The sequence below is a fragment of the Marmota marmota genome, unplaced genomic scaffold (assembly GCF_001458135.2).
Source record: "Marmota marmota marmota unplaced genomic scaffold, marMar, whole genome shotgun sequence".
Lineage (NCBI taxonomy): Eukaryota > Metazoa > Chordata > Mammalia > Rodentia > Sciuridae > Marmota > Marmota marmota.
Window position 1 is genome coordinate 22,132,350 of NW_026000019.1, and position 11,600 is coordinate 22,143,949.

The following is an 11,600-nucleotide window of genomic DNA, read 5'->3' on the forward strand; positions in this document are numbered from 1 at the left end:
CATTCCTACCTCCAGCCTCTGCCCTGCAACCTCAGAAGCTGTCCTAACTGGCACCCCCTCTTCCATCTTTCCCCCTGCTCTTGAACCAGACCATTCCTCTGGCACACCTGAAAGACTGCTGCTGTCGAGGTCTCACGTGTCCTCCCTCCTTGACATCCCTACTCACATGCATCGTCAAACTGAGGCAGGAATTCTCATACTTTATTTCACCTGATTCTGTCGCAGCCTCTGACCCAAAGGACGGTGGTGTCATTCCTGCAGTGATCCCTCTTTCTTGGTCCTCTGCCTACTTCGTTGACTGTTCCTTCTCATTCCTAGTTGGTTCCTACTTAAAGGTCGACCACCACCATGACACAGGATGAGGGTCATCAAGATGCTCTTAGCCTTTTTTTCCTGTATGGGGCCCAACATGAAAGAAGAGCATCCGTTTGGTTTCCTCCCATTTGTGCCTTCAAAAGCTCGGTGTCACCCTTGACTCCTTTCCTCTCACACTCAGGCTCTGCCTGCAAGTCCCACCAGAGCTGACCCCTTCTCAGCACCTGGTCCTACTGCCTTAGACCCGGCCACAGTGACATCCACAGCTCTGTTTCCCAGCATTCTAGTTGGTCTCACTGCTTGCAAACCTGTACTTCCTAGAACGACCCTGGGAAAAAAAGAAGCTACATCCTGCCCCTCAGCTGTCCAAAACCCTCCTGTGGCTTCCCAGCTCCAGGGAAAACCCAAGCTCTTTGCTGCAGATCAAGTGCCCTCTGAATTGGGTGACATAGAGGTAACTACAATAAGAATGATTTCAAGGTAAGAAGCTTACAGGCAGAAGAACCAATCAGAGGTGACAAGGTTTACACCGAGAGTACAAACTACTGTTCCAGGAAATGGGCTGTGAGCAGAAGAGCCGATGGAGGTACCTCAGGCCTGACAGGTGGAACAGATGTGGGCATCCTTGATGCCAAGGGTAGTTACTGACTAGGAGAGGCTGGAGATGCAGTAGGGAGAGATCGTGTGACCCAGAGGAAGCAGAAGGGGTGAGAATTCCCAAGTTCCATTCAAAGGCTCGGAGAGGAGGCAGGGTAAGCATTCTAGTGGGGCAGAATGGAGAAAGGACTGGCGGTCGTGCAGATCAGCTTGTGGGGGGCAGGAGGGCTGATGGCAGAGGGCAAGAAGAGATCTATCTAAAATCCTCACAATATTGATCATACTCACTGAGCAAGCCAATCCATTTTAAAATCAATTTCAAATTCTTAGCAAACAAATTCTGTTACATTAAAACAACTCAATTCTGTATGGATCTCCTTTTGTTAAAGAAATAATTTTCAATATTAGGGCTGTTGAGGTTGTGTGTTCTGATTTGGTAGCAGGTCCCAAGGAGAAATATCAACACTTTCAAAATGGTGACTTGCAAAACCCTAAGGATTCAAAAATGAGTTCCATCAGGTTTATTTTATTAAACGATAGTGCTGCTTGCTTGCATTGCTATTTTGAAAAATCTTTCAATAAAATAATTACTTAACATTTTTTGTTGTGAAATAGGAGCTTAAGAATGCTCAGGCGATGCTGAAAGAGATCATATGACAGTATCATATGACTTCAGAGGAGCATGGAAGTGGCTGGGTCAGCACGTCACTCAGCTGAACGAGGCCGCCTTCTGCAGAGACTCCCCCACTGTATACATTACATGTGTGTATACATTACATGTGTGTGTTCTTGGTTGTGTGTCATTGGGCCTACGCCCATAACTAGTGCACATTCACAATTAGCCATCAAGAAGACAGGCGGCTTAAGCCAGGCTGCTGTTGACATGTCACAAGCAGATAACGGGGGATCATAAGCCACTTGCTGGTTTGCCCTAAGATGCTCTTTACCAGACAGGTGTTGAACGCATCTGGTCAAAATCTCTCTACCTCCCGTCCTGGCAAACGTACTATCCATTCAGTCTTCAGACACCAAATTTTCCCAATCTTTTCCTTCTTTTTTCTCTCTCAACCCTGGACATTTAGTCAACCAGTCACATTACCAGGACCTGCAGATTCTTCCCTTCTTAGTATCTCCTGAGTGGAAACCCTGGCTCCTGCCAGCCTCAGCTCGGGGCCTCCACTCTTGGACACGGGATCACGGCCTTCCCTCCCCATGCCGCAGGTTCCAGGAACTCTCTCCCAGCCTGGAATTATGCTGCTTCTCGGTTCTGATTCCTGTGCTCTGAGAGGCCCCTGGAGCTTTCAAGGTAAAGCCCAAACTTCCAACCAAGACAAGCCCACCAGGCTCTGAGGGTGTGACGACGCCCAACTGATCTATCCCCCAGTCCTGCCGCAAACGTATTCCTGCTTCAGTTAGCACAACCGGGCTTCAAGGACAACGGCAAGACCACATGCTCTTCCTTTACTGGAATTCCTTCCTCCTCCCTAGTCTAACTCCTACTTGTCCATCAAAGCAGAATGCTGAATTTGATAAACACTTTGGGGTTTGGGGCCTGTTTCTGTGTCAGTAGCAAAAATAATTTGCCTTAATATAACCCTAGTCTTCTCTTTGGTCACCTTGATTCAACACTTCATATTTAAAAATGGCTCCTTAGAAGAAAGAACTATGATCCGAAGAATCAGGGTAACAGGATGATAAGGCCAGAAGGTGGCTCATATTGCACCTTCAAGGGGAAATGCATGAAAAGCATTAAGTATCCTACTGAGATATGATACAGCATGTATTTTTCTCCATGTCCACACTAAGCCAGGTTGTTGGGTGTTTGGATAATGCAGCATATGAGTTAATCAAAATTTTTTATGAAGTAGATATAATGATGCAAACTTTTTAAAATAATCATAATGCTGAAAAAAATCATACAATAAGAAACATAAAAGTAATCTTTCCATGACAATTCAGTTACTAGAAATCTCACAATACAATTACCAGATTGTAGATGCTCAACAATACGTGATGAACAGAATTCCATAGACGATACAATGGTCACAAATTTTCTGGGACAGTTCTTCTGTGCCATTTCCAATTGAAGATAAAAATTCTTGCTCAGACCATATTTTCCTACTTACAGCAATTTTTCATTTACTATCATTTTAACCCAGAAAACTTAGTTCTGGAGCTTAGTACTAAAAGCTTTAACCTTGTATTTTTTTGGCACCAACTTGTGGAGGAGAAATACAAGATACTTTGTTTCCCAGATTGCAACATCCATTTCGCATCCTGCCTCCTCCGCTTTCTGGGCAGTGGCCCGCTGACAGTGCGTTACCACCAGCTGCCCGGGTGTGTGGACAGAGGAGAAACCCTGATTCACACTGCTTGCCAATTCCCAGGATATGAATACTTCCATCATCCAATTCCAAACTACCAATTGTTTAGCACCATCCCACAATTGTTGAAGAAAGTTGTTCTAGGATACTTGTTGAAGCTGAAGCTTGGTAAGGCAGGCTTCGCTCAGGACCACGGAGATAGGGCCAGGGCCAGCCCAACGGGGTCTTGCAGCCGGAGAGAGAGAGAGACGGGGCCCAACTTGAACCCTGAATGGGCAGCAGGCATTATACCCGGGAGTCAGGGCAGGGGTTAGAGGATGGAAAATTACTAAGAGGAAAGGGCAGGGAGGGGGGCCCTCTGGTGAAACCGACCTAGACCTACAGGATCCAGGCTGAAGTCAGGCCAGGTGGTCAGAAGCCACCTGGGGCTGGTGGAAGATGAGGAACCTGGTCAGGTGCTGAGGAGGATCAGGTATCCAGGGCGGGGCTCTTGCTAAACAGCCTGTGCAGGCTTTCCTGAAACTTGATCCTACAAGGAAGCACACAGCCCGGGAGAGAGGCCACAGCACCATGGGGCTCCCTTTGGGGGCCTTTTAAGTCAGAAGATTAAATCTGAGTCTTGACTCTCTCCTTTAGAACTATGTGATTTGGGTAAATCATGTAAGTTCATTCAGGGTTTCCCCCCATTAAAAACTATTTTAAAATGATGAATGCTCCATGAGGTGATTGGCAAGAATTAAACAAATTTCCAATACTGGATAAGTCTTGAGCATTTTAATTGCTGATGATAAGTCAAAATAGGAGATGAGTCTGGAAGGCCTTCCTAGGGTCAGATCACTTTGTTCATACATTGAAATTATTTGTTGAGCTGGGTGCAGTGGCACACGCCTGTAATCTCAGCAATTTGGGAGGCTGAGGCAGAGAATCCCAAGTTCAAAAATCCCAAGCAATTTAGCAAGGCCCTGAGCATCTTAGCAAGAGCTTGTCTTAAAATAAAAAATAAAAAGGGCTGGAGATGCAACTCAATGGCTGAGCGCCTGTGGGTTCAATCCCTGGAACCTAAATAAATCAATAAAACTATTTGTTGAGCACTAAGAATCAGGTGGCATGTCGCGTCCTGCAGTTTGTGGCAGGAGACGGCAGCAGTGTGCATACAGGCCATCACAGTGGAGTCCCTGTCACTCCACGGCAGGCCTGGGCAGCAGCCTATCCCACACCTTCTAGACAGGAACCGGGTTCTAACCACATTCCACTGCACATTGCAGTTAGAGAGGGGGCTGCTGTAAAGTAGCTGAGGAAAACTGGGCGCACTGGGGGGGCTCCTGGTTTGTTTGAGGGTCTCAAGACAAGCCCCATCCAGACCCGACATCCAAGTAGGGGCTCTGGGAGCCACACCCAGTTGCTTGTGCCTTCACCCAGGACAGATGGGTGCAGTTGGCCTGCAGTCCAGCCCCTGAGCCTCCTGCCGCCCACCCCTCCTCCCTCTGGCCTCTGGAACCACACTCCACCCTGGCTGCCAGCTCAGGGCCTGGCACTGCTCACACACCAGGGTGAGGAGAAAACCCCTCTGGCCAGCAAATTCCTCGTTCTTAGAATGGCTTCCACCCGTGGTGGACAGCAAGCAAGTCTCTTGGAAGGATTTTTCAGTGTCGCCGGCCGGAGGGATGACAGGTGGCTTGATGGATTGTATGCTGAATCTGACTTTTAGCCACTAAATATAGTCTGCGCACACACCAGAAGGGCTAAATTTAGCAGTGCTGGCATGGCAGAGAGGGCGGGGCTGAGGGACTCTCAGGGACAGGCTGGAAAGAGCTGAGTGATGCCCGCAGCTGTGGCAGCCCGGGGTTAATCCACTGCTGCTGCCAGGGAAGGGGACACTGGCAGTTTCACCCCAGGTTGATTGGTAGATGGTTTGTGTAGAGTCATTTTTATGTTTAAAAAGAAAAGCATCCACAGTGCTCAGGGAGGCGTCGGGTCCTTGTTCATCTGGGTTACAGCCGGTGCTGTCCTCCTCTGGGCTGAGAGCAGACCTCCTGGTGGTTACTTCTAATTCTGTCCTCTGCTGCCCCAGATCCTTTGTCTAGTTAGATGAGAAGCTCTAATTATTGAGATGGAAGTTCAGAGGAGAGTGGATCTCTAATGCTGCCAAACTGTATGCCCCAAGCGCCCTTTCCGGCTTCGACACCCTCTGCCGGGTGTCCTTTGGGAAAGTCACTTAGCTGCTCACCTTTGTCCAGGCTGGGGCGAGACTCCTGGGCCGCTCTCCCAGCAGTGTGTGAAGGCAGGCTTAGCACAGCACTTAGCTTCTCCTGGCAGAGAGCAAACTGTCAGTACGAGGTGGCATCCTTTCAAATCACACAGCTCCCCACCCCCACCCCAGGATGCCACTGTGGACAGAGAAGCCACAGGAGCATCCATTTGCCATTTAAATCCCTTTCATGAGCCAGAAGCCCTGTTCCTCTCCTGGGGTAAGGCTAGACAGCTCATCTGCATTTTGATTGCTGTCTTTGGATAATGACAACTGGAAATAGGCTCTGCTCTCCCCAGCCCTTGCTTCCCATTAATTAGACTTAATTACGCAGCCCAAGAAGGAAGGAAGCTCCCCCTGGTCCCGGGATCCATCGCCCTGGATGGGCTTTCTCTGGCTTGTCCCTGGTTCTCCCAAACTCAGGAGGACTACAAGGAGCACTGCCACCACCCCATCATAGGGGCGCGTCTGCCCTTCCTCCCTCGCCTTCCTTCCGCCTCTGACACTGGCTGGCCTCACCTCCAAAAACAGGGGAAAAAGGAAGAGTCTGGCCCACTGATGGCTTCGGTGTCCCCACCCCCATCAGTTTGGGAGCTGAAGGGCTCCCAGGCCATTCTTTGAGAAACACAGTATGGAGTTTCAGCCAAGGAGACTCAGCCGAGCTAATTCTCAGCATCTAAGTAGTTGTCATCTCCAACGTAGTGGGATCGCTGCAGTTTCCTACTACTTCATGACCTGAACATGTTAACAAGAACCTGCTCAGAGATGGAGTCAGGAAGAAGTAGGGGGAGAGAGCCGCCCTCCCCATCAGCCTCCTTGGGTCTAGATCTCCACTCCTTGTGGTTCCCACGATGCCCTGGAGGCCTGTGGCCTGGTTCTCTCTCAGGGCTACAATGCCTCTGGCCTAGCAGTCAGCAGGCCACAGACTCTCTCTAAGCAGCCAAATGCATTTTGCCGTACCAACTACCGTTGTGGCCTCTGCAAATGTCCTGCATGTTGAGGATGTGGTCTAGATCCCAGGAATTCAAAATGTTCAATAAGGTAACATCACAAAGGCGAATTCACCTCAATTTATGCAACCAACTGACTTTCCACGATATCCCCCACCTCTAACACCAAAGGTGTCTTGTTTACTGACTTATCTTTAATAACGAGGGATTCTACTGGGGCCTTTCGGTGAAGGGTGGGTATTGGTTAGGAGACTCCTGGGATCATCTGATTCCACAGGGTGTGTACCTTTTATTATTCACCTGTTGGTTTCACAACTCTGAAGGAATAGAAGTTAAGTTTTAGAAAACTGATAGTAAAGCAAATGATTCTTGTCTATGGAAATGCCAATGAATTTTGTCTGATAAAGACCTGATTGATTTCCATCCAGTTTTAAAAAATTAATTCTAAACATTGTATTTCTTCATTATAAGGCACTGTACGTGTGTGTATTCTTCAAAATTCTCCTTTGAACTCAATTTAGCATCTTAGTCATTTCCTAATTAATTAATAGGTTAAGTAAAACTTTTGACATTTATTCATATTATATTTGTATGTGAGTCACGATTTTACCTTGTGGAAAATTGTACTTTAGCATTAATTTGTGACTTAATATTGACAGGTATTATGTGAATAATCGTTCACTTTATAACAATTTTGGTTTCCAAATTTTTCTTAAAATCCAAGTGACAAAGAAGAAAAAAAAATCATTTTTTGTAGATGAGAAAACTGATGGCTTGGGAAGTGACTTGCCCCATGTCACTGAGCACGCCGGCAGCCAGGCCTGTCCACCCTGGAGACAAGCCTTCCCCCCAGATGCAAAAGCGGGCTACTATGGTGGAATGGGAAGTCGAGATGCACTTGTAGCCTTTGCCCTCCCAAAACCCCATCAGAGGTGCAGTGACCAGACTGTCCACACCTGGGCCCTCCAAAGCAAGGAAAGGAGCCCACAGGCACTGGGACCCACGGAAACAAAGGAGCACAGGCTTTGATCCCTTGAGGTGTTGCTGCTTTCTTATCTGGGCCTTGTCCTGTTTCTTACCATTATCCTGTAAGCCCCAGAGTGCAGCAACCTGCCCAATTCCTCACGCAGAATAACCCTGAAGAAATATTACGAGATTGCACTGCCCACCCGGTGAGCAGGTGGGTGCGACACAGAGGTGCCCGCCCCGCTGAGACCCGAGGGTTCCCAACAGGAGGGCTCCAGCAGCGGGTCCCCCACAAGGAGAGCTGTTGTTGACTAGGTGCTGGGGAAGCAGCCACAGGCCACAGCTGAGGGAGGAGTCTGGCTGACAATATGAGGAAGAAAAAAATGTGGGGGATTAAATCAGTGGGTTGAGCAAACAGAAAGAGAAGAGAAGGTGTCCAGCTGAGCTTACAGGGGCCTGTCACTGCAATTCCTCCCCTTTCCAACTGCAGCCCCAGGGCCTCCGGGCGTTTCCTCCTGGCATCTCCTCAGCAACGCCCCCCAGTCAGGAATAAGCCCCAGGAAGGCAGCTTCCCCCATCCCCATCCCACCCCCAGCACTGAGGAACAGGGCTTCAGCCCGCCCAGCTGGACACCTCCTGCCTCCCTGCCCTGCCCAGCTGGCTCCCTGGCCCACCCTGCCTCGCAGCCCAGCTGCAGCCCAGCCGCAGTGCTGTGAGCCGGGCGCCTCTCCAGCTCTGCTCTGCACTGCGGGCTGCAGCTTACATAAGCCCCGCACACAGGCAGTGGATTCATCTCTGTCACCGAAAGCCCCAGAGACAGGGCAACGGTCACGTTGCTGGGCCGTCCTCCCCTCTGAGCTGTCAATAGTCAGCCAGCCACAGTGCCAGCACAGCAAGTGCCCTGGACAGGACAGAAAGGCCAGGTCTAACCATGGACAGGGAACTCTTCTTCCCAAGGAAACAGGGAACCGGAACAGAGGCATCCGAGTAAGTCTCTGGCCTCTCGGCTCCCACGGCCCTCAGCTACCTGCGCCACGGCCAGGTAAAGCCAGCCAAAGTCATCAGCCGTGTTGCCAAGAGAAACGAAGGGCAAGCTGGTTTGCACTGAGCTCCTCAATGACCTGGCAGACTGACTGCCCTTGTAGGTGACTGCCCCCCTTGGCATATTCTACCTCAGGACATGAGAATTCTCCCTGGGGCAACAGACTAGTTCCAACTTCCTGCTGGCGAGGATGAGTGGCACCAACATCCCCTCTCACCTTCAACCAGCCACAGCAGGTCACCCCTCCCAAGAGCCTTCTGGGTCTCATAGGGAAGCCAGGCCCTACCTCTGCCCTTCACTTTATGGAGATCCTCCTGTCCACAGAGCAAAGGGCCATCTAGCTCAGGCCACTCCTCCATCTATGTGGACGGAGGCCACGCCATGGCAGGAAGCAGGAGCTTCTTCCAGCAGCACAAGTCCCCTGCTGGGAGGGCGCAGAACCCACCTCCTCTTGCCTAGCCCTATCCCAAGGGCTCGCTATCTGACATTATCAGGTGCCTCCCCAGGCAGGATCAACTTTGAAAACCTAGATCCAGACATAAGATTGGAGGCGTAGGGGTTCAGGAAGGGCAGCCTAGGCAAACAGTGGGTATCCTCAACCACAGGCTTCCCTGGAGAAAGGGAGGACATGGGACTGTCCTGGGCAGACAGGACTAACTGGTCACCAAGGCAAGGCTAGGAAGATAGGAAGCGTACAGCAGGGTTTGTTTGATTGTTTGTTTGTTTGGTTGGTTGGTTGGTTTGGTTTTGAGACTCGAACTCTTAATTGAAAATAATTTTCCCCCCAAAGTACACAAGACAGGGCTTGCTCCGTGAGGAGTGGCAGTGAAGGAGACAGCTCCCCGTGAACACTCAAAACCTGACTAACAGCACAGGAGGGGGCACAAACAGGGCAGGGTTCCGGAGTAGGTGTCAAGAGATCCAGTGGGCAATTGTGTCCAGGACATTTAATCTCCAGCTGTGAGCTGTTTGTGCCAGTTGGAGTGGCAAGGCCACAAAGAGAACTCCACAGACAGGGTGGCATCCCCTCCCCCGACCCTGGCTGACCCCACCCCAGCCTGAAACAGGAGAGCAGCAGCCTCTTCTGCATGGCATTTTCTGGGCACGCAGAGCTCTTTGGAAGCCACCAGCTGCAACAGAATGGAAAGAGCCCTTTCCTGGCAGTCGACACCTGATTCTGTTTTCATTTCCGTCCCCTCTGACTGTACGACCTTAGTCCAGCCCTTGACCTTCTCTCAAGCATCAAGTGTGGAAAAAGGTTCCTACTGCTCTCCTCCTTCCTCACTGTGAGGGTCACTGAGGCAGACCTGGCTTCCAGCCGCTCTTCCTGACTCAGCCCAACCGATGGTCCCCAGGGGTCTCGGTGCTGGCTTCTGGGGTGAACTCACAATCTGCCCCAGTGCTGGGAGTCGCTGGACCCGCTCTAGATAAACGCTTGATTTTCTGTGCATCTTCTTCTTGTGCATCTCTGTCCTCTTGAGCAGAGCACCTCGAACTCTGAAGTTAAACCTCTTTCCCGGCCTATTTTTATGGAATTCACACACCCTCAAGGAACTTCAGCCAGATGTTCAGATGCCCAGAGGAAAGGAGGGTGGAGGTCACTCAGACTCAGAGGCAAAAGACCATAGCAACCACCAGGTGAAGGCCCTGAAGACCAACTGCCTTGGAAGAGTTTCCAGGCTTGAATCCCTGAAAGGATCAGCAGTCCTGAGCCAGGAGTCTAAGGACTTGGGTGCAAACACTGCCCCTGTAATTTACGAGGTTCCCTCTCTAAACTTCCGATGCATCATCATGGAATCAGGTGGGACAGGTGGGGTGGGGTGGATACAAGGAATAATAAATATTCTGCCTGCTCTGTGGGGCTCTAGGACTAAATGAGATATTATGGCAGACCTTTGTAAAGTATAAAATGTAATACCAGCTAAATGTGAAAATCAAAGGAAATGTTTTTTTCCTTGTGGCAAAATACATACAATAAAATCTGTAATTTTAGCCATTTTATCTGTCTAACTCAGTGAAATCAACTATATTCAAAACATTTTGCACCCATCACCACTATCTTTTTGCACAACTTTTGCACGCCCCCCAAACAGAAACTTGATCCATGAAGTAATAACAACTCCCTAATCCCTGTCCTCAGCTCCAGGTAACATCTAATCTTTCTGTTTCTAGGAATTTGCTTATTTCAGGTACTCCCATGTACGTGGGGCCGTGTGACACCTGTCCCCCTGTGCCTGGCTTGTGGACCCGGGCATGATGTTGTCAATGTCCGTCTGTTTTTCTGCTGCTGGACACTTGGGTGATTCCCACCTCCCCGCACCGTGAATAACGCTGCAGAAAAACATCGGCCTGCGAGCATCTGCTTGAATCTTGTTTTCGATTCTTTTCCAGAGTGGAGTAGCCGGGTGCATGATAATTCTATGTTTGGCTCTTTGAGGAGCAGTCACACTGTTCTCCATAGGGCTACCACTCTACCTCCCCACCAGCAATGGACAAGGGTGTGGGTCTCTGGGTTTTGTTCTCGAGAGCCTCCTAGAAGATGTGAAGGGGGACACAGACGTTTTAAAGACACACTGTAATCATCAAGCAATGAATATGTGAATTCAGTGTCAGCTATACGCAAATTGCTTCATTTGGAAATGTTCCCTGAGTGAGGCACACTGCATGTCCAGGGGCTCAGGTGAGGAATGGCAAAGCTGAAAATAAAAATGAATATGAAATTAAATAAGCACCTTAGAACCAACCAACTGAGCAGTCGCAAGACCAATGCCCACGTAATTATGGATGGTGAGCAGGGACTCCAGACTCCTGGCTCTAATACCTCCCTGTTCTTTGCTCAAGTTGCTCATCTATAAAGCTCACATTGCAGTCTTTACTTGAAATCCATGAAACTACATTATCCTAGTTTTTTGCTGGTGGCCAGCATACACACACCAGGATGAAATCCTGCTCTGTCCACTGCCTTTGGCCCCTCATCATACCTCTTCAGCGCTCCCTGGACTGTGCAAATTCGGTTTGTTATTTAGATGATGGAGGTGATGCTCATTGTAACTGAGAGGCTTATTCTGAAGACCTATTTTCTTTCCTTCCTCTCTTTTGGTTTGTTTCTTTGCTTCCTGGTGTTTTAGCACATTTTCATTTTTCTCTTGTCAAGGAAA